The following is a 21,036-nucleotide window of genomic DNA, read 5'->3' as shown; positions in this document are numbered from 1 at the left end:
CCCTGCTCGGAGCCTGGGGCAGCGGCTGCCAGTGTGGCTGTGTCTGTGCACAGACCTGCTCCCGGCACCAGGCACCCTTGGCAGGCAGTGGCCACAGTGCCCCTGGGGACATCTGGAAAGCAGTGGCTGTGACGGGGCCAGAAGTGGAGAAGGAAAAGCCTGGACGGATCCAAAGGCCACGGCTGAGAGCAGCCAGCTGCGTGCTGAGCGCAGACACGGTGCAGGGCCCAGCTCTTCACACCCGCCACCAGCCTCCAGCTTCTGAGTTCACACTCAAGTTGGTCTTTACTCTGAGTTGCCAGAACAGCTGTTCACACGGCAAGGGTGGGACTCCAGGGGCCAGGAACCCTCCTGGCCGACCACCCCCCCAAGGCCAGGCAGCAGGGGGCCCTGGCCAAGGCTGAGCTCTGCTGAGGGACCGGACAAAGGACAAAGGGACAGCTCCCCACTCAGCACCTCAGCTCGCAAAGCACTCCCTCACTTTTTATTCAAGAATCCCAAGTTAACTGGAAGAAAAAAAACATGAGAGAGAGAGAAAAAAAAAAAAACATGGTCATAAATCTGGGATCTGTTTTTATTGGTGCTTCTATTTCAGATTTTCAGTTTGGAAAAATACTTTCTTATGCATTCCAGGCACCTCAGTGATGGCCCACAGATAATGATGAATGCAAAAAGTTTTAACAAAAAATTAGAAACCGAAAGTCCTTTTTCGATCCAGAACGCTCCCCCCCAACCCTGTCACATTAAGTCCTTTCCACGCTGCCACTTCCACGGGCATCAATGTACCAGGAGCCCCCGTGGCTCCGAGGTGCCCCCGCAGCTCTGTTCTCGGAGACCCCTGCCCGGGCCTCTGCTGGGGTTCCCACCAGGAAAGCTGCCCTCGCAAGGAACAGCCGGGGTGTAGGTTTGCCGTGAGCAAGAATATGACAGACGAGAGGGTGCCCTTGGGCAGATGAGAAGGGTGTGTGGGTGCACCTCTGTCTGGCTGTGGCTCCGTGTTCTCCCGAGTGGCACACGCTGTGCAGAGCACACGGTGTGCGTGTTAGGTTCACACGGATCCCGCCTAAAACAGCAGCCTTTTGCATTCGGCTGCGGTTTCCTTCTTGCCTGGCCAAGAAAAGACTGTTCCTGCCGAGCCATGTGCGTCCGCGTGTACAGTGGGTCTGTACGCCCAGGGATGGCAAGCGAGTAGGTGGGTTAATCTGGTCCAGCTGTGCTGGCCAGGCCCCTCCCCCCCGTGAAGCAGCTGCAAGCCATTCCGAGTATAAACTGAGCTGAGACGAGGGTGAAAGACCAAACCTGCAGTTTTGCCTTATTCCACAGCTGTGCTCACAGCTCCACGAGACAGCCGCCCAAACACAGCCACCTCCCTGGGCCTGGCCCGCTGACAGGAGGGAAGAAAGGAGATTACTATGAGCCCCAGGTATTTTGGTAAGCGGGAGGCCGGCTGGGAGGGCGGGCGCCAGCGACACCTCCAGCTGGCAGGCGCTCCTGGCAGCCACGTCCCCAGAACTGCGTCCTGGTGGGTGAGCTTCATCCACAGCCCTGGGCCGTCGAGCTGCCCTGGAGGAAAATGTGGCCAGGGAAGGAGACTTGGTCTTGGGGAAGCCCAGCCCCCAACACCAGGCTGACTGGCCGCCACAGACCCAGGGCAGCAGAGCCTGCAGCCCAGACCCAACACCGGCAGGACGGCACTCTCAGAGGGACGGAGGGCACCCGCCACCCAGAACGCCTGCTGAGAGCAGAGGCAGCCAGGCAGAGTGGGGGAGGGCAGAGAACGGGCGCAAGAGGTGAGAATGTCCAGGCAAAGCGTCGACCCAGAACGTCCCTGGGCAGATGCAACAGAAGGAATTCTGTGGCCACCAATCTGTCCCCTGTTTTCAATCTCTTTCTGCTGAAAATTGTTAGTGATTTTTGCTTCTGAGATTCAGCCACAGGCCACCAGGCTCGTTGGGGACAGGGCAGCGGGGAAACCAGACTGGAAGCTGGGGCTACGGTCGCTCTTGTTCACCGTAAGCACTGAGGAGGCTGCTGGGCACAAGTAGGTGCTCAATACGCATTTGCTGAAAGACAAAGAAGGACACTGTCCGCCTGTGGCCGCATGAGGATGGGCCAGGACAGGGCGGCCTCCAGAAACTGGCAGGAAGACGAGCAGGGTCCGCTCTTGGCTGTGGGCCTGGGGTGGGGGCAGCTGACTAGGTGACCGGTTGACTGGGATGAAAAGAGGGGAGGGGGACAGCTCCCAGTCCGGCCTGAGGACGGCACTGGCGGTGCAGCCGCTGATGGGAAGGTGGGGAAGACGCGTGGCCCTGCTGCTCTGGGGCCCAGCCCCCTCCCCTGCAGGGGTTCAGACTATTATACAAGGAGGGGAGCTGACGGAGGCCTGCAGGCCAAGAAAGGCAGAGGAAGGTGTGGAGACGAGCGTGCTCAGCATCACCTTCAAAGGGCGCTGAGCGCCTCACACGGTTCCAGCCACCCCGCAGGCTCGGAGACCGAGGCCCAGAGATGTTCAGTATCTCGTGCACGGTAGCACAGCCCAACAGCCCCGACCTTCTTCAAGCCTCTGGCTCCCGACCTGCAGCTGTGCGGTCTGTGTGACAAACAGGACCCGAGACGAAAATCTGTCCTCTCGACCTTGTGAGTCGGATCCACACCAACGTGGCCGGGCCTCATTCAGGCCCTTCACACCTGCACCAGGGCAGAACCGCATTCCATGGCGCAGGCTCCAGAGGTCCCGCGGCAGCACGAAGCCCCCAGCCCTCTGCTCCTGGCCTCCTGCTTCCTCCCGTGTGGCCCCTCTCACGCTCATGGCCACTGTCACCACCAGCCAGAGGGATGCTGGCTTTCAAGGGCTCCCGTGATGGCAAAGGGCCAGCGAAGCAGTCAGGGTAACTCCCACCCTCAGCAGGCACCGGTGACAATACACCCACGCCCTCTCCCGGCACTTCAGAGCCACCCACTAAGTTTCTCACCAGAATGACCCTTGGCCGACGCCGGGCACTGGGGTCCTACCTGAAACAGGGAGAGACGTGGAGTGTCACACACCTGTCCTTCCACGTTGACAGCTCACCCACCACCAGGGTGTCTGCCGTGCACTGTGATGTGGGACGTGCATGTGACATGTGCACCAGGTTTTGAAGAGTTTATGTGAAAAGAGGGACGTGACATACTAATTTCTTACACTGATTACAGATTGAAATGATCCTATTTCGGATAGACTGGATTAAATAAAATGTAATATTATATAATATTCAAACTATTCCTACTTATCTTTACTTTTTTTAATATGACCACCAGAAAACTTGAAGTGACACATGTGGTTCCCATTAGGTTTCTGTCAGACAGCGTATGTCTAGAAAATCGCTATAAGATTTTCCACCTCCTGCCGATTTTATTAGAATCATGTACAATCCACACACGTGGACACGTGGGCAAGGGAACTCTCAATAGTTGACACAATTACGATTTGGGGGAAATGAGTTTGATTTTTGTTTCCTATATTTCTTTTGTTTTCCTACTAAAAAATAATTTTGTAGAGGGAGGCTTTGAGGTGGTCCATGAAATGATTTTTCTGCCCAGATTCAGGACTGACTGGTCAGTGTCCCTCTGAGTGACCAGGGCACAAGGTGGCAACACCAGCAGAGCAGAGCCCAGCGTAACCAGCTGGCGTCTGTGTGAAGCGTGGGTGCGTCGTGTGCCAGAGTTCTGAGAGCTATGGGTCCAGAGAGGGACACTGCGCTAGGAGACATTTGTCAGGGGATGAAGTCATGCAAATCAGCCAGGAGCACAGAGAGATGTCAGATATGGAGAGAGGGGCCCAGAGGTGACGGGGGTGAGGACGCCCTTGGTTTGCAGCTGGAGCCACGTGTCAGCAGTCAGCTAGTGGGCTGACACTGCCTGATAAGCCACCCGGCCCCAGTGGCGTTTCACCTCCATGCCCAGCTTGCTGTCCCCTCACCTCTGACCCCACGCCCCAGCCTAGGGTCCACACAGCACAGTTAAGACTCCGTTCCCTCCCTCCACTCCTCCTGTCTACCAGAGAGGGCCCTGTGGCCAAGCCCAGGCTGGCGGGAGGGCGGGAAGGCAGCGCACACCACCCGTCAGCGGGGCGGGCAAAAGGGGTCACTGGTGAGCAAAGCAGCGGCTCCCTCCTGGTCACAAAGCAGCACAGCAGCCAACGCGCCCACATCCACAAACCCTGCTGGCTCCCACGGGCCCAACACAGAACCTCGGAGAACTCGGCACTGCAGCAGGTCACCCAGCGCTCTGTGAACAGGGCCCTGCTGTCCCGAGGACGGAGGCCAGGCTGTGGGTCCTTTCAGGTGAGGTTCATTCCTTCAACCTATACACGTAACCACAACCTGCGCCGCGCATGTGGCTCCACAGGGAGATCCAGGCCACACAGCGCCCCAAAGCACACGACGGGAGAGGGAGGCAGCCCCCAGTTTCTGTCCAGGCCTGTGCTGGTGGCAACGGGGAGAGAAGGTTCTTTGCTGTGCACCTGGCTCCGAGCAGACGCTAAAGAACTGGGTGCCCAACGCCTGCTGGCCAGAGGGGTAGGGGGTCTTGGGAGGCCCTCGTCCCTTTCTCACCTGACCCCATCTGTCCCTTCACTGACGCCCCCATGGCCTACTGGAGTGATGTTTCTGGCCTGAGCCAGCAGTGGTGGACACACTGGTATTAAGGGTAACCGGCCCTGGCTCCTGCCCAGCCTTGGTCATTTCGTGGGCAGCGCAGTCCCACCTTGGTGACCCTCCGAGGAGACCCCTCCTCCAGTTCTCCAAGCTGAGGGCAAACAGACCACAAACACATGCCCTGAGCCCCAAATGGCCACCCTGGAAGGTGTCCTGGCGGCCTCACTGCAGCCCAGGGCTTTTAGGCAGCGGACGGGAGGTGTGACAGAGCCACCAGGCTGGACACAGGCACGTCTCTCAGAGCCCCACCCCGGCTGTCCCTTTGCCGGGCACATGCAGCCAGCACAGGCTGCCTGAGTTCTGGGTGGGAGCTGGGCTATCTTGGCACCAACTGATGCTCACTCTGTCCTTTCCCCAGAGTCCGCTCCCTGAGGCTCCACTTAACCCCGGGAATGAAACTAATTAGAGATCTTTTGGGTTTAAATAGTGTCCTATTCTAACAATGCGAGTGTATGTGGACTAGTAAAGGCCCATCAGTCCTCCACATGTCAGGGTAAGTCCGGTGGCTTGTTCCACCCCAGCCTCTATGGAGGCAGCTGAGGTGTTGGTCTGAGCCCTGGATGGGCTGCACCCAGCAGGCCGGTGGGTCATGCAGGGCCCAGGGCCTCCTCTTCCTGCCTCAGGGGACACCAGGCTGCTGTGGCCGCAGGAAGCCCAGCCCTCTGCCACATGCTCTCTGAGGGACACCAGAGTTCTGAGCAGCAAATGAATTTTTGGAACCAAGTAGCTATAGTTGGAGAACTTTCTGTTCATTTATGGAAAGTATCCTTTAAAATCCAAACACTTCCATAAGAACAGCGTCCCCAAGACGTGGCTGTCACAGAATCTCAGAGTCAGGGGACCTCTCTCCAAAGGCACAATGGGGGCAATGCAGCTCTGACACACCCACACCACGTGTGCACACCCGTGCACACACACATTTGCATAAATGCACGCTTATGCATGCACACACGTACCCACGCATGTGCTCCTACGTGCATACACTTGCACACGCGTACACTCCCGTGAACACGCTTGCACACACGTACATCTGCACATGTACACACTCGTGCACACACACCTCCCACGGCCCTGCCCTCCTGGGAACCCCATCCCACCTTCACATGGTGGAGCCCTGGAAGCTGAGGAGGCACTGACCTGCTTCCACGATGATTCTCTCGCAGACGCCAGATTTGCTTTGAGCCTCCATCCTTTTCCTCGTCGGGTGTTCATTATTAAAAGAGTTAACTGAGGGCAGGAAGAAGCCACAGAGTAAATCATGCGTGTGGTGGTGGTGACAGCCCCAGTCTTGCCCTGCGCCTGCAGCCTCCATCACTAACCTCCCGTCTCAGCTCCCAGCCTTTCGCCATCGGAGCAGTTCACGCTGCTGACACCTCGGGAGTGTCCTTTCCGAAGCCATGTGTGGCCCATCTTCACTCCTCCCAAGGAGCCTGGAGCAAGAGTCTGGGGAATAAAAGAGCAAATAAAAACCTCGAAAAGAAACATCTGGTGACGAGTCCATTTCTGAGCCTTTCTTTCCAGGAGCTGAAGGCCAGAGAAGCCGAGGGGTCGCCACTGTGGCGCCTGGGGCTGGGGCAGCCTTGGGATCCACAGGAACCCACTTTTCTGTTTAACCTGTTGTGTTAACGTCCTGTGGCGGACATAACAAATTATCACAGCTGGGGGCTTAAACAACGGAAATGTGCCCTCTCAGTGCTGGAGGCCAGAGACTGTGGTCAGGTGGCCCAGGACAGCACCCTCCAGAGGCTCCTGGGAGGGTCCTTCCTGCCACTTCCAGCTGCTGGGGCTCCAGGCGCCCCTGGGCTGTGGCCCCATCCCTCCAGTCTCTGCCTCCATCCTCACGTGGCGTCCCCATGTCTCTGTGTCCCCCAATGTCCCTCTTCTTACAAGGTCACGGTCACATGGAGTCAGGGCCTGAGCCCCTCAACCTGACCTGAGCATCTGCACTTCCAAACAAGGCCCCATTCACAGGTCTGCAACAGGCCAGCCTGCGACCCCCATTCTCCCTGTTTGTTTTGTTTTTCCTGTTAAAACCTTGTGACATTTCCTCTACCAGTGTGAGGTCCGAGGCACGGCGCTCAGAGGCTTTGTCTGCACACACAGCTCCCGGACCTCACTGTGTCTGCACATCCAGCCCCTCGAGCTGCAAGGACCCCGGTGCCCAGGGCACCAGGCCGCGGGGCCCCAACATAACAGGCCGCTCTGCCAACCTGCTCTTGTGGAGCTTCCAGTCCTGCAGGGAAGCGCCATGGTAGTTCCCACACTTACAGATGAGGAAACTGAGGCCCAGAGCGCCCACTCCACACACGTCAGGAAGGCCAGCCAGACCCAGACCAGGCTGAGCCCCACTGACGTCATCCACACCCCACTGGCCTCTATCCTGTGTGGACAGTGCCTGCGCCCAGAGCCCACCTCCGTCCCACAGTCACCAGAGAGAGCTGCTTGCTGTCCCAGGGACCCAGCAGGCACCGTCCAGTCTGTTACCAGGTGACACACCTGTTGAGGAAGCACCCAAGTTTGTGCACAAACCAAACGGAGGAGAGTCGAACCCAGTGGGCTTGGGGCCTCAGAACTGCCGGCAGGTGTGGGCCCCGCACCCCTCAGTGGTGCTGAGTGGCCCTGCCACCCGGGACAGGTGGCCCCGGAGGCCGCGTCTGCGGAGGGACAAGGAGGGCAGTGGCCGCAGGCTCCGGGGCACTGGACACGACTAAACCCACGCTGAGGCGTTCACCTCGGCAGGAAGCCGGGCCGTCTGGTTCCCTCTCCACTCCGCCCACTTCTCATTTGGTTACCTTTCCAGTGAACCTGCACTTGTCAAACGTCTGGGCTTCTCCCTGGGTTCGCTGCTCTCTCGGCTCTGCCTGGTCTGGACACTTCAGTTGGGACAAGACCATGTCCTGGGCGTGTGTGTCAGCCCTAGGGCCCCGGGAGCCTGCTCGCATGTGCCCCTCCTCAGGGTCTGACCCCAAGGCACAGGGGAGCAGCTGCTTCATTCAGGAGGAAAGGAGAAAGCCACTGTGTCAGGGGGTCCCCTCTGTGGTGCTTGTTCCTGCGAGAAGCCACCCCTGTATGTCCCCCGAGGGGGAGAAAGCTGTCCCCAGGGATGCTCCTGGGTGACTGCACTCTGGCCTGTCCCACAGGCAGGCTGGACGTGCCCAGTAGCCAGGAAGGGCTTCAGGAATGGGGCCCCCAGGATGTGGCCCTTGGGGCGACGCATGGACTCTGCAGAAGACCAGTGGGGTCAGAACAGACTCCCCAAGAAGGGACATTGCAGCTAAAAGCCTAAAGCCTGACACGGTTCACACAGAGGTCCGAGCACAGAGGTGTGCAGAGCAGCTGGGACGACGACTCTGGAAAACTGGGGCAGGTGCTGGGAGGCGCAGTCGGGGTGTCGCCAGGTCTCCCAGGCAGGGGAAGCCACGGGCGTGTTGAGACTGGCCATAGAGGGTGCGGCCTGTCCATCTGAAGGAGCCTCTGGTTTGGGGGCTGCACACAATGCCACACGACAGAGCGGGAGGACCACAGGGCCACCACGCGCCTTGGCACGGGAGCAGGACACACGTGCCACACAACAGAGCGGGAGGACCACAGGGCCACCATGCGCCTTGGCACAGGAGCAGGACACACGTGTTGGGCTGCCACGTGTGGGACCTGAGCTGGGCACGAGGAGGAGTTGGTGCTGTTAGTTGGCCTGGAGCAGTGTGACACGGGCCTGCAGGTCGGGCCAGGGAGCCATGGGGACACTGTGTGGACAGTGATTGGAAGGAGGACCACAGAGCCTGCATGAGGCGGGGGCCCCAGGGGGCGGACGCGAAGCAGCTCTCAGCAGAGACCGCAGCCCTGACCACAGAAGGAGGCAGAGGCCGCAGAAGGGGAAACGAGACGGCTTCCCCGCCAGGAGTGGCTGGCAGTGCCGCTGCTGAGCAGAGGCCGCCAGGAGCCAGAGCTAAAGAGGCCCTGGGAAGGGCGGTGTTGGCGGCCTCTGCTCCCACGGGCGAGGTGACTGAGAACCGGTGGGCGCAGCGATCGCGACTCCGCTCGTCCTCTCCTGCCGCGACAACCAGCTCGGCGCCCTAGTCCAAAGAGTGATGCGGTGTCACCAGGTCACCAGGTGTCACTGGGACAGGAACCGCACAACCCTCCGAAGCCAGTGCCCTACGCTGAGCCACCATGCTCTCGCTCGGTCACCGTCTGGGGCTCTACGGCCCTGCGTGTGGTCAACTGTACCTGCTGGGAGCCAGGGATGCGGGCTGGGCGGGCTGGCCCTGTGTCCTCCGAGGCCAGCAGTCCTGTCACAGGATCCACATTGGTTGGGAAAGGGCCTCCCGAGGTCCCGTGGACGTAGTGAGGTGGCCGCATTCCAGCTGCACTGACCCCCTCTCCTGGGCAGCTGGTCCCTCTCCCCATTTCCAGAATGTCCTGTTTCTTGTGTCTTCTCTCTCAGGTCCGCTGGCGGCCATATGTGCGTCCACCGATGAATAAGGAGAGGCCCCAGGTCCCCGCAGCCAGAAGCAGAGGTCAGAACAGCTAAGGACCCTCAGAAAGAGAGGCTTTGCCAAATGCCAGGCAGTGACGGGGGCAAACCGCCCTCAGACGCAAAGGCCAGCATCTGGGGCGTTTCTCAGACTCTCGGAGGCCTGCTTAGCGGCTCCCGCCCCCCGGGCCAGCCAGGGGTGCCCTATGCACCACAAGCCCAAGGTCAACACGAGCCAGTGCCACCCGCTGGACGGGACGTGTCCAGTCAGTTCCCTGGGGGGATGGCTCAGAACACACGTCGGCGGTAGACTTCCCTTCCAGGGACACGGCGATGGCTCCACACACTTGCCACGCCCCCCCACGCCCACAGCCCACACCACCGAGTCGGATGCCGGTAGCTCCAGACTGACCATGGCAGTGACGTGTGGCCACCACGCAATAACCGGACCACCAGGCAGGTCTTCCTGTATTTCCGATGCTTGAAATTGGTCCAGTCGCCCTTGAAACCAAGTCCACAGACAAGTGCTGTGGTGACTTCCCTGCCCCGGTCACATCAGAGCATCTCCCACCTGAGCAGCCCCGTGTCACCGTGGGCCCTCGCTGGAGACCAGGCTGGGACGTGAGGGAGTGTCAGTGGAGTTTCAGAGGCCAGCCCCACAGCCTGTGAAAAATGCAAGCAAAACTGCCACTTTCCGTCCTTGGTGACACTAAAGCACTGCCGAGCTGTGCCCGTGAAGCTCGCCGTGGTCAGGGGACTCGCTCTGCCTCTGGATGTCCACACGCTGTGCCGTGAAACTGCCTGGGACATGCTGTGGCCACGAGATGCGCCCGTCCTTGAGCTCCACACGCAGCCCCCGCTGGGCCCAGCCCAGGCTCCGGGACACGCTCACCCCCCTCGGCCTGAGTGAGGCTGTCGGGTGAGAGCTACGTCCTTCTATTCGGACCGTCCAGAGCATCTGTCCAGTGGGCGCCAGCACAAAGGCACAGGGGCCCCTCTCTTCACAGCACCAACATTGACCAGGCAAAGGGGCTCTTTCCCAATAAAACAAGTCCCGTCTTATTCCGGTCTCCGTTTTTAAAACCACAGATGCGTCCCCAGGAAACAGCCGCCAATCACAGCGTCTCACACGTTCGTGGGCCTCACAGGCTTCACGTCTACGGCCACATGCACGGCGGGGAGCCTTGGCCCCCACATGGCCCAAGTCCCGCTCCTGCCTGCTGCCATGGCTCCTGGGCCCCCCACTCGCCTCCATGGGGCGTGGTCGTCCCCACCCAGGAGAGCTGCGGTGCCCCGAGCATCCATGGGCCCCACGTTCCTGACACTCACGGACGGCATCAGCTGCAGGAAAACAAGTCAGTCCCCAGGTCACCAAAGCCCAGCGTTTGCTCGCGGAGTTTGTTCAGAACAGAGGTGTCGCTCCTGCATCCAAGCCGCCTGCTCAGGCCACTTGTGGGCTGACGCTCGCGGAGAAGGCCGTCCGCGTGGGCCCCGAGCGCTGCTCCCTGTGGCACAGCCAGCACGTCCGTCCGTCGAGCCCTCCCAGGCCTTCAGGAGAGCCTGGCGGGCGCCCCTCACCCCGCCGCCTGTTGCCACCTTCGGTTTCACGTTTCCTGTCAACGCTGCTCCTGCTGACTGGAAGTGAGCTCTGCTTTTCGGCTGCCCCATGGCTTCTGGACTTAGCAGACTTGAAATGAGCTCATAACGATTCAGACACACATCGCGGCTCAGAGGCCACACGAGACCGTGCTGGTGAGGGGAGCTGCGCGTCACCAGTGCAGACAGACTGAAATTTACAGCCATGACCTGGGCCTCGCGGGGCCCCTGTGACAGGGTGTCGGGTGGATCGCTGCTTAGTCACCAATCTGCTTGGCGAGGCTGCGTGGATGAGGAAATGCATCAAAGGTCAGACAGTAGGAGTTTGTCTAGACATTCTATTTTGGATTCTACACTCGGGGTTTCTGTAGCAACCCTTGCAAACACCAATATTTTAGCGATATCATAAAGGCATCGCTGTCTTCTGGAATCAGGTGGAGCCATTCTGCACAGCGTGCCCCCGCCCTGCGTTCAGCCACGCTGTCTCCAAGGCCCCAATTTAGGAGCTGGAGGGAGAGCCGTCAGAGGCCCCGTCCGGGCCAGGGCCTCCGCTGGCAGCGCCCAGCTCCTGGGAAGGACGCAGCGTGTGGGAGGAGACCAGGCCTCCGGACACTCATCCAACGCTCACAGCAAACGTGCCACGCAGTCCAAGTGGCTCATTTCCCTCAGGGCCCGGTGGGAAGGCTAGTTATCGCCCACCCCTCACTCATCTCTCAAGGATTTAAGGCAGGCCTTCTGAGCACCGAGCAGGAGTAGACGTCACACATGTGACGGAGGGGCCAAAGCCTGTCGTGCACTGGAGACGGGAGGGTGCAGAGAATTTGGGGAAGAGAGCAGGGTGCTGTGAGGTCCCTCCAGCCCCCTCCCACTCCCATCTGAGATGACCGCTCATCTAAAAATACCCTTCCCCGTGGCTCCTAACGGCTGGGGGGACGGCTCCCATCGAGACGGCAGAGGTCGGGGTGCTGCTCAGCACCCACCGAGCACAGGACGCCCCCTGCTGAGCCACCCAACCCCAGGGTCAATGAGACAGGGTGAGACCTGCTCTGGAGAATCCGCCATAAAAGAGAAAAACAATCTGCCAAGTGAAACGGTCCTGAAGGGCTGGCTTCGTTTCTGACGTTTTCATTATTATTGTTTTTACTGCTACCAGACTCCCTCCTCTACTCACCCACCCGGACGCCCTCCAAGTCGGCCTGCTCTGGACGCCTGCCCGCGTGCGGCCGACAGAGGGCTGGCAGGGAACCCCACACCTGCCAACTTGAGGGCCGACAACGGCTTGCGTAGCCCGCTCCACTGACGTCGACACAAGCCTGTCGATGTGCATGCCGGGCGTCCGGGAGCAAATGCAAGAGGACGTGGGCTCCAGAGTGCAGGCTCCACAGCCGTCCCAGCAGCGCTCAGCCTGTTTCCGTCAGTCACTCCTGCTCCTCACAGCGCAGCACTGTCTGAACAGCTGGACCTGGTCTCGCAGACCTTCCCTCTGGAAGCACCTCGGTCCCATCCCACTGCGGGCGCCATCCCAATGCACTGCCTTCCCGCCCTCAGACCAGCTCTCGAGACATTTCCAAGACGTGAGGATAGAACAAGGACACAGAAGTCCTTATCACTGTGGAAACCGAGAGGGCGTGTGGAGCACGGTGACCCCCCCGCCTCATGTGAACCTAGGTGTACAGGCGCACGCTGCCAGCCTTGGGGGGTGCAGGGGGCGGTGGTCGTCTCAGCGCTGGGCTGTGGGAGCTGGCGTCCCAGCTCGCCACCGTGAGGTGTCTGAACAATGCCAGCAGGATATACACAGCCGAGGCCCACCCAGGCAGATGGCCCCACGCAGAGCCCCGCTCTCCAGGACGGTCTTTCCTTTGGCTGCTGTGTTTGCACCTGGACCGGGGTCTGCACATGTCAGAGGGGGTGAAACCACAGCATGCCTGTGTGAGCCTGAACCCCAAAGAGGGGACCCCTGAGACCAAAGTTTGAATTAAAGTGCATTTGGGAGATGACCCCACAAAACACCGTCGGGTGAGGAGGTGAGCTGAGAAGGACAGGCAGGCCAGCTTCCCAAGTAGGGGGCCGCCCGGGGGGTGCCTGCCTGGGACAGCAGCTCGGGGGACAGTGCAGAAACAGTGCTGGCTCAGCCCTCTCGGGGAGGTGGGGTGGCGCCACCCACGCGTGGGGTGTCAGGGCCCCCCGCCTCTGCTGTCACACCCAGACAGGCCCTCCCACTGCAGCGTTTCATAAAGACCACGCAACTTCTGTACACAACCACCGAACCCGTACCATAGATGAATTAGATATACTCTGATCAAAGTGGAAAAACATGTATTGTAGACTTTGAGCTTAAAATAGTGCATAAATGTCTCTTCTTTGTCCTCACTGAAATCATTTGGGAACAACCAGGAGACAGAGAAGCCAAAATACAAACATCATTTCTGACCGAAGTAGGAGACTCTGGGAACCTTAAATCATTCTACATGTAGACGTGTCCACAGGTTATTGTAGGACTGGAAATGGCTAAGAGTGGGCTCTGCAGCAGAGGGCTCAGCCAGAGCAGCAGGACACTGCATTCTGGAATGGGGGACGGGATCAGGGCCGTGCACTGGCTATGGGGTGTCACGGTGACAAGGACAGCCCTGCAGTGGCCTGCTGGTGAGGTGAGGCGAGGCGGGGAGGGCTCCCACTGTGACCCCACCCCCTACAGGGCTGACCTCTGGGGCTGGGGAGACGTCCAGGTGGACCCAAGTGAGCAATCCCAACGTGAGTACAGAGGCGCATATCTGGGGCTTTGCTGAGAACCAGGAAACTCCACCAGCTCTGGGACACTATTTTGACCATCTCCTGTGTGAATTCTTGCAGATAGAAGGTCTACAGAGAAGTCACCATGTCCAGTGATGACTCATAATCAGAAGGGGTCTATGCAAAGATACTACAAGAAACAAAGACAGAGGAAATAGGAAGAACAAATGGCAGACAAAGGACACACGCCATCAAAGAATTACCCAGTGGGTGATGAGGGTGAGGGGGATCAAATATATGGTGATGGAAGGAGAACCGACTCTGGGTGGTGAACACACAATGGGATTTATAGATGATGTAATACAGAATTGTACACCTGAAATCTATGTAAATTTACTAACAATTGTCACCCCAATAAATTTAATTAAAAAAAAAAAAAGAATTACCCAGAACAGATGAAACTGTATTGGCACATAGTGTCATGAATGCAAAGTAACAAAGGGGGGAACCACCTCTCTTAAACAAGAGCGCAGGCAGAGATGTAAGAGCTCACGGAAGAGGCCAGCATTACTCGGTATCAAAACCACACATGGACGCCACAAGAAAAGAAAATGACAGGCCAATATCCATGATGAACACAGATGCAAAAATTCTCAACAAAATATGAGCAAACCAAACTCCGCAACAGAGCACCAGGATCAGGCAGTACGGCCAAATGGGCCTCATTCCAGGGACGCAAGGACGTTCCCCACCCAGCAGCCAGTCAGTGACACACCACATGAACCAAATGAAGGATGAAAATCACATGAGCCTCTCAATAGAAGCAGAAAAAGCATGTGACAAAATCCAACATCCATCTATGACAAAAACTCTCAACAAAGCGGGTACGGAGGAAACGTATCTCAACATAATAAACATAGTAAAGGCTGTGATGTGGAAAGAGCTAGAATTAACAGACTGATTCTGTTTACTCCTGTTTATCTCGTCAAAGTGATCACTTGAAGAAATTTCTCCCAGGTTAAATTCTAGAAATAGTTGAGCTAATTTTGAACACTGGCTTGTTTTACTTTAGACATTATGAATGACATTATGTTTCTTTCCTTTGTTGTGTTTGCTGCTGGAAAGCACAGCACCTAGTTGACCAGAGTAGTGGGTTGAGTGGTGGCCCCTAAAGAAATGTTCCCCGGGAACCTTAGAACGTGACCTGATGTGGAATGAGCATCTTTACGGATGTGATTAAGGTCCGAATCTCGAGAAGAGCCCCTCCTGAGTTACCTGGGTAGGCACTAAGTCCAAAGATGGGTGTCCTGTGAGAACAGAAAGGAGACATGGAGAATCGACGTGAAGACAGAAGCAGAGCTTGGAGCCATTCAGCTACGCACCAAGCGACACGCGGGAGTGTTAGAACTTCTGGAAGTCAGGAGAGGGCTGCACAGATTCTCTTCAGGCTCCCAGGAGGACAACCCCACCTACACCTTCCTCTCGAACTCTGGCATCCAGGACGGGGAGAAAGCACGTTCCTGTTGTTTTCAGCACCCCTGGTCTGTGGGATTTGGGGACGGTGGCCCCAGCACAGCAAACAACCTGCCACGTCCACCAGGAGCTAGCACACCATGCTCCGTCGTCAACCTCATCCCGTCACCCTGGTTTCTCTGCCTGGTTTGCTGTCACCTGGCCGTGTGGTCCGCATTCTGGGTACCCCCTGGATTGATGAATTGTGGCCCTGAGTGCCCCACCTGAGGTGGCTTTGTTATGACTGTCCTGGGCACTGCCATCTGCACACCTGGCGTACAGCCTACTGGCGCCAACGTTTCCTCACCCGCTCACCTCCGGACAGCTCCTTCACCGTCCTCGCTTCCAAAGGCCATTGTCTTGAGTATCAAATGGTGTTATAATTTTGCATCAAACATCAAATGTCACTTAGAAAGTGTGTGGGGAAGGACAATGTGTGCCCAGATTTATGCTGTTCCTTCCTGATTTCCAAGACTTCTTCCATCTCTCTCTTTTTTTTTTTTTTCTGTTTGAAAAACTTCCTTCACCCATTTTTGGAGGGTAGGTTTGTTAGTGACAAATCCTTCTAGTATGTGGATTCTGTTTTTGTTTTTGCCTCAGAAGTATCATTTATTTTCCATTCATTTCCAGTGGATAATTTGAGGTTGATCCTGCTTTTGAAAAATGCTGTGCCTCTTCCTTCTGGCCCCCAGGATTTCAGAGGAGAAAACTGCCTTCTCATCTCAGGATGGGAGGGGTGTTCTCCCACCAGGAACGTGTTCCTTTCTGGGTGTTGTCAGGATTTTGTATTTGTCTTCAGTTATCAAAAATTTAATGGTGTATCTTCGTGTGGGTTTTAAGGGTTTCTGCTATTTGGGATTTCTCAGACACTTGAATCTATAAGTTGACATCTTTTATGAAATTTGGGGAGTTCTCTGCCATCATTTATTCTTATAGTCTTTTAGCTGCACTCTCTTCTCGTCTCCCTCTGAGACTGATGATATATAGATTTTTGTTATTGTCCTTTAAGTCCGTGAGGCTTGTTGATGTATTTTTCAGTCTGTTTCTCTGTTGCTCAGGCTGGATGCATTCTGATACGTTCTCATGTTCACTGATTCTCTCCACTGCCACCCCTGCTTCACTGTGAGCCCAAGTATTTATTTCTGTTATTGAACAGTTTGTTCTATAATTTCCATTCAAATCATTCTAATCCCTTTGTTTCCTTTGCTGAGAGTGTCTGTTTTCGCTCGTTCTGACTCTACCCCTAGCCCTACCCCTGACCCACTTCTGCACGTCCCGCACTGGGGGCGTCCCATGTTGGTGACAATCATCTCAGTCCAGCTGTGATTTTCCTCATTTTCTATTTTATCCTGAAAATTTTGTCTGCTCTGATAGGAGACCATGGGCTCTATTTGAATTTTTCATTTTCACCCGCAGTCACCCATACGTGCCTGGCAGCCAGCCCTGGCCGTGCTGTGGCTGCGCTCCTAACGCCCGTCACATTTCAGAGCCCCGGCAGCACTGTCTGGGCAGCATGGTTTCTCTGGTGCCATGAAGATTCCCACTGGTCCTGCTAGTGCCACCTGAAAGGCACGAGGGGCTTCCCTAAGCCAGACCCCTGGGTGGGGTGGGGCTCTCTGGCCTATGAGGAGGAAGGGGCTCCCCACGCAGACCCCACACTGCTGCAATGAGCCTGCACCCCACCTGTGATGGGGCCCCCACCCTGTGGACCCCACCCTGTGGTCGGGTCCCTTTCCTGGCCTGGCTCCCAGAATCTCTCGGCATGTAAGTCGCTCAGGGAGGAGTGAACCTACCCAGGCTGGGCCACGGTCCACAGCTATACTGGAGCTGGTGGCCGTCCTGGGGCGGATGTGGGTTGTACAACGCCCTGCTGCTGCATTGCTCCCCAAGTCCTGGGCTCACCTCTCGCCCGTCTCTCGCCCCTCCCACAGCTCTGATCCCAGGGCCCATAGCCTTGCTGAGCCACGTGCTCAGGCCACTATCAGCTCTGCATTTTTGAGAACAATTTCCAGCCCCATCTGGGACAGGCAGGGCACAGACAAGCACAGCAGTGGGCTTGGGAACCCAGTGCTCCACCTCCAGCTGCAGGAGGTCACAGCCCAGGACCCCAGATGGCTCTGCAGTCCGACCACTCTTGAGGGGAAGAAGCCAGGTCACTCCATGGAATCCTTCCTGAGAGGTGTCTGCAGCCCACGGAGCCGCCCCGCTCCCCGGCCCTACTGCCGGGAAATCTCCGGCGGGTTTAATCCCGTCTCCACTGCAAGGCCTGGGCCGTCCTGTGCTGCTGACTGTCAGGACAAGGGGGACGGGCTGTTTTCACAAGCTCGCAGCTGAGCCTGGCCAGCTCCTTCCTCCCTCCTCCACTGTCCTGGTGGACGCTGGGCTGTCCTGGGGCCATCGCCCACCTCGGGGGCCAGGAGTCCGTGCTTCCTGTGAAGCCGCTTCCTCCGACTGGTCTTCCCACCCCCCACGTCCACTCGGGAAGGACCCCCCCACGAACCTGTCCTCCCTACTCGGCTGACAGCCAGGAGCGCCCCTCACAAAGCTGGGCGTCTGGTGAATGAACACAGGTTTTCACTTCCAACCATTTCCTGAAGAAATGGGGTGGGAGACGTGGGAAGGGCTGAGGGGGTGGGAGGAGGTGGGCACAGCACAGAAACACCCCAGTGTGCACATAGCCAGCAGGGCTCCTGACCCGCTGCCCCTCAGGCAGGATGGCAGCCACCACCAGGAGAGCAGCCAGCATCCCCGTGAGGCCACCTCCATGTCCCCCACACAAAGGCCACTCTGTGGGCCGCTGGCTCTGGAGGGGTTGGGCCCACTCTGCCGGGCAGCCGCCCCCTCCCTTGCAGGTGCCCTCAGTTGGTCGGCCTCAGCCCACCAAGGCCCCACTGCTCTGACTGGCGAGAAGCAGCTGGCATCACTGAGGCTCAGAACTGAAGCCCAGGCCTCCTATGGCCTCCATCCAGCTGGATGACCCCCCCAGCTACCACCAATGAGCTTCTTGCAGTCACACGCCCCTTCCTCTGGGAGCTCTAAGACCCTCACACCCATGGTCTCCTCTGCCAGGAGAGGGGGTACGCCCCCAAGCCTCCACCCGTCCCCCCTAAGAGGCTGGTCAGGCAGGGGACCGGCTATGATCGCAGCTGCCCCATGAGGGCTCCAACACCCTGGCTGCGGGGGGTCGGTGAGGTCAGGGCCATTGCTCAGACGTCAGCAGGGCCCTCGGCACACGTCCAGTCGCGCCTCGGCGCTGCCTCTGCCGTGGGAGGCAGTGTCGTAATGGAACAGCTCAGCCACTAATTAGCAGTGACCTTGGCAAGGTCCCTGGGCCTCAGTTTCCTTCCATAAAAGGAGGGGCCGGGGGAGGTGATGACTGGCTCAGGTTGAAGCCAAGGCGTGGGGTGGCCCTGGGGCCCCAGGAATCACCACCCAGAGAAACAGAAACCTGAGAACAGCGACACACTGCTCAGCAAACCCCAGACAGACCTCAGGCTCGTCTGCCAAGCGTGGCCCCGGGGGCTGGTGAGGAACGCCACCCCCTGCATTGGAACAGGCCCCGGGCACTGCCGCAGTCACATGGGGAGCCCTGGTGCAGACGCTTACCCACACCCGGTCCCAGCCAGACTGTCACCCACAGTCCCCTACATGCCTGGAGGTGGGGGGTCCAGCCCAGAGCTGCCCGTGGACGCCCCTTCTGTGTCTCAGGCTTCGGCTCCAGGAAATGGCGCTTCTGCCTGTCCTTGTACAAACTCAGCCGGACAGGGGCTGTGGCCGTGTGAACGCCGCCCTGAAGGCCTACCCTCCTGCCAAAGACACGTCAGGAGTCTGTTTGGGACAGCACAGCCCAAAAACATGGCATGTCACCGTCACTGGGCCCGGAGCTGGGTCACACAAGCTCTCGATGTTCCTCACACTCGGTGGGGTCACTGTCTAACACCCGCCCACAGATGTGCGCTGCGATCCGGGCTGTCCCCACGAGGGCACAGTGAGCACAGGGAGAGCCGACGCGGTTCCCACACACTCACTGCTGTTCACGCAGGAGAAATACTCAGGGGAGTGAGTGGCCCCAAGTGTTCTTCTGGGAAACTTAATAGACATGAACTATACACCGGCGTCTGACAACATGGGGGTGCAGGGGGTCAGCGGGCCCCTGGAAAAAGTCCTGCTGATAAGGCCCACACTCCACGGGGGTCAGTGATGGAACAGCATTCCCCCTGATAACTCGTCCCTCATACATGACATCAAATAACTCACTGGGGACCCCTCTGGACCATCTTCTCTAACCCAGTTGTTTCAAAGAAAGAAAAGATTGCCAGAACCTGCCTCAGACATCACCACTAACCCATGTCAGAGCCAGAACCCGCCTCAGACGTCACCACTACCCCGTGTCAGAGCCAGAACCTGCCTCAGATGTCACCACTACCCCGTGTCAGAGCCAGAACCCGCCTCAGACGTCACCACTACCCCGTGTCAGAGCCAGAACCTGCCTCAGACGTCACCACTACCCCGTGTCAGAGCCAGAACCCGCCTCAGACGTCACCACTACCCCGTGTCAGAGCCAGAACCCGCCTCAGACGTCACCACTACCCCGTGTCAGAGCCAGAACCTGCCTCAGATGTCACCACTACCCCGTGTCAGAGCCAGAACCCGCCTCAGACGTCACCACTACCCCGTGTCAGAGCCAGAACCCGCCTCAGACGTCACCACTACCCCGTGTCAGAGCCAGAACCTGCCTCAGACGTCACCACTACCCCGTGTCAGAGCCAGAACCCGCCTCAGACGTCACCACTACCTCGTGTCAGAGCCAGAACCCGCCTCAGACATCACCACTACCCCGTGTCAGAGCCAGGACTGAGCAGACGTCACCACTACCCCGTGTCAGAGCCAGAACCCACCTCAGACGTCACTATTAACCTGTGTCAGAGCCAGAACCCGCCTCAGACGTCACCACTACCCCGTGTCAGAGCCAGAACCCGCCTCAGACGTCACCACTACCCCGTGTCAGAGCCAGAACCCGCCTCAGACGTCACTATTAACCTGTGTCAGAGCCAGAACCCGCCTCAGACGTCACCACTACCCCGTGTCAGAGCCAGGACTGAGCAGACGTCACCACTACCCCGTGTCAGAGCCAGAACCCGCCTCAGACGTCACCACTAACCCGTGTCAGAGCCAGGACTGAGCAGACGTCACCACTACCCCGTGTCAGAGCCAGAACCCGCCTCAGACGTCACTATTAACCTGTTTCAGAACCAGGACAGAGCAGACGTCACCACTACATTGAGTAGAACCAGGAGTGACCAAATGTCACCACGAACTGGAGGCAGGTCCAGACCTGACCCAACACCCCCATCCCTAGCGTCCTGACTGGGTGCTGCTCCAGCCCCAGGCCCTGCCTGCCACCTCCCTGCCTTGCCCTCCTGCCCCCAGGATGTGTGCAGCCTGGAGGGGCCCCAGGTGAGTAAGCAGGTAGCTTGGGGTATCCTCAGCCGTATCTCGCAGGATCACCTTTCCTGGCGTTGTCACTATGACTCCTACCAGGTCCCACTCTTGTCAGCTCCCTACTTACCCTCCCCCGCCTCCCTGTGCAGCTGGGGAGGTGACCTCTGCAGCTCACATCCCACAAGGAACCTCTGTGGGGTCACGCCCTTGGGACTCTGAGCTGCGTGTCTCCCTGTGACATACAGGTAGGAGTTTTGTGTGAACTTCAGAAGTGTCACACTGTCCTGTGATAAGAAGGCTGGGCCCAGGTGACTTTGGGGGCTGTCACTGTGGGCAGAAGGGGCCGAGCTTCCCCGGGTGCCTGGCTTCAATGGGAGCTCTGTGGGACTCCAAAGAGGCAGGCGTGGGGCAAGGGGACAGCTGTTGGAACCTCCCTGGCAAGACCTAAGCTTGACGGCTGGATGCGCGTTCCAGTGCCATGTACTTAAATGCCATGACTCACCTTGGAGCACGAGCGTCATGTCACAGCGTCCTGTGAGGAGGCATGGGGACGTCAGGGGACCGGCCAGGGGGCCTTGGAGGGCGAGG

General features: G+C 58.2%; 1 long non-coding RNA gene across 1 annotated transcript in view; it reads right to left on the bottom strand.

The window, feature by feature from the left end:
• Window positions 1–557: 557 nt before the first annotated feature.
• LOC308509766 overlaps window positions 558–21,036 on the bottom strand; it is a 32,299-nt gene continuing 11,820 nt past the window's right edge. Inside the window, exons 4-6 of the long non-coding RNA XR_013995253.1 lie at window positions 6,014–6,137; window positions 5,832–5,921; window positions 558–2,063 (exon numbers count right to left, since the gene is read on the bottom strand). This is a non-coding gene — a long non-coding RNA (uncharacterized lncRNA). The remainder of the gene's footprint in view (window positions 2,064–5,831; window positions 5,922–6,013; window positions 6,138–21,036) is intronic.

The sequence above is a fragment of the Rhinolophus hipposideros genome (genome assembly GCF_964194185.1).
Source record: "Rhinolophus hipposideros genome assembly, chromosome: 17".
Taxonomy (NCBI): Eukaryota; Metazoa; Chordata; class Mammalia; order Chiroptera; family Rhinolophidae; genus Rhinolophus; species Rhinolophus hipposideros.
The sequence above is the reverse complement of the archived record's forward strand: the minus strand, read 5'-3'. Positions and strand labels throughout refer to the sequence as shown.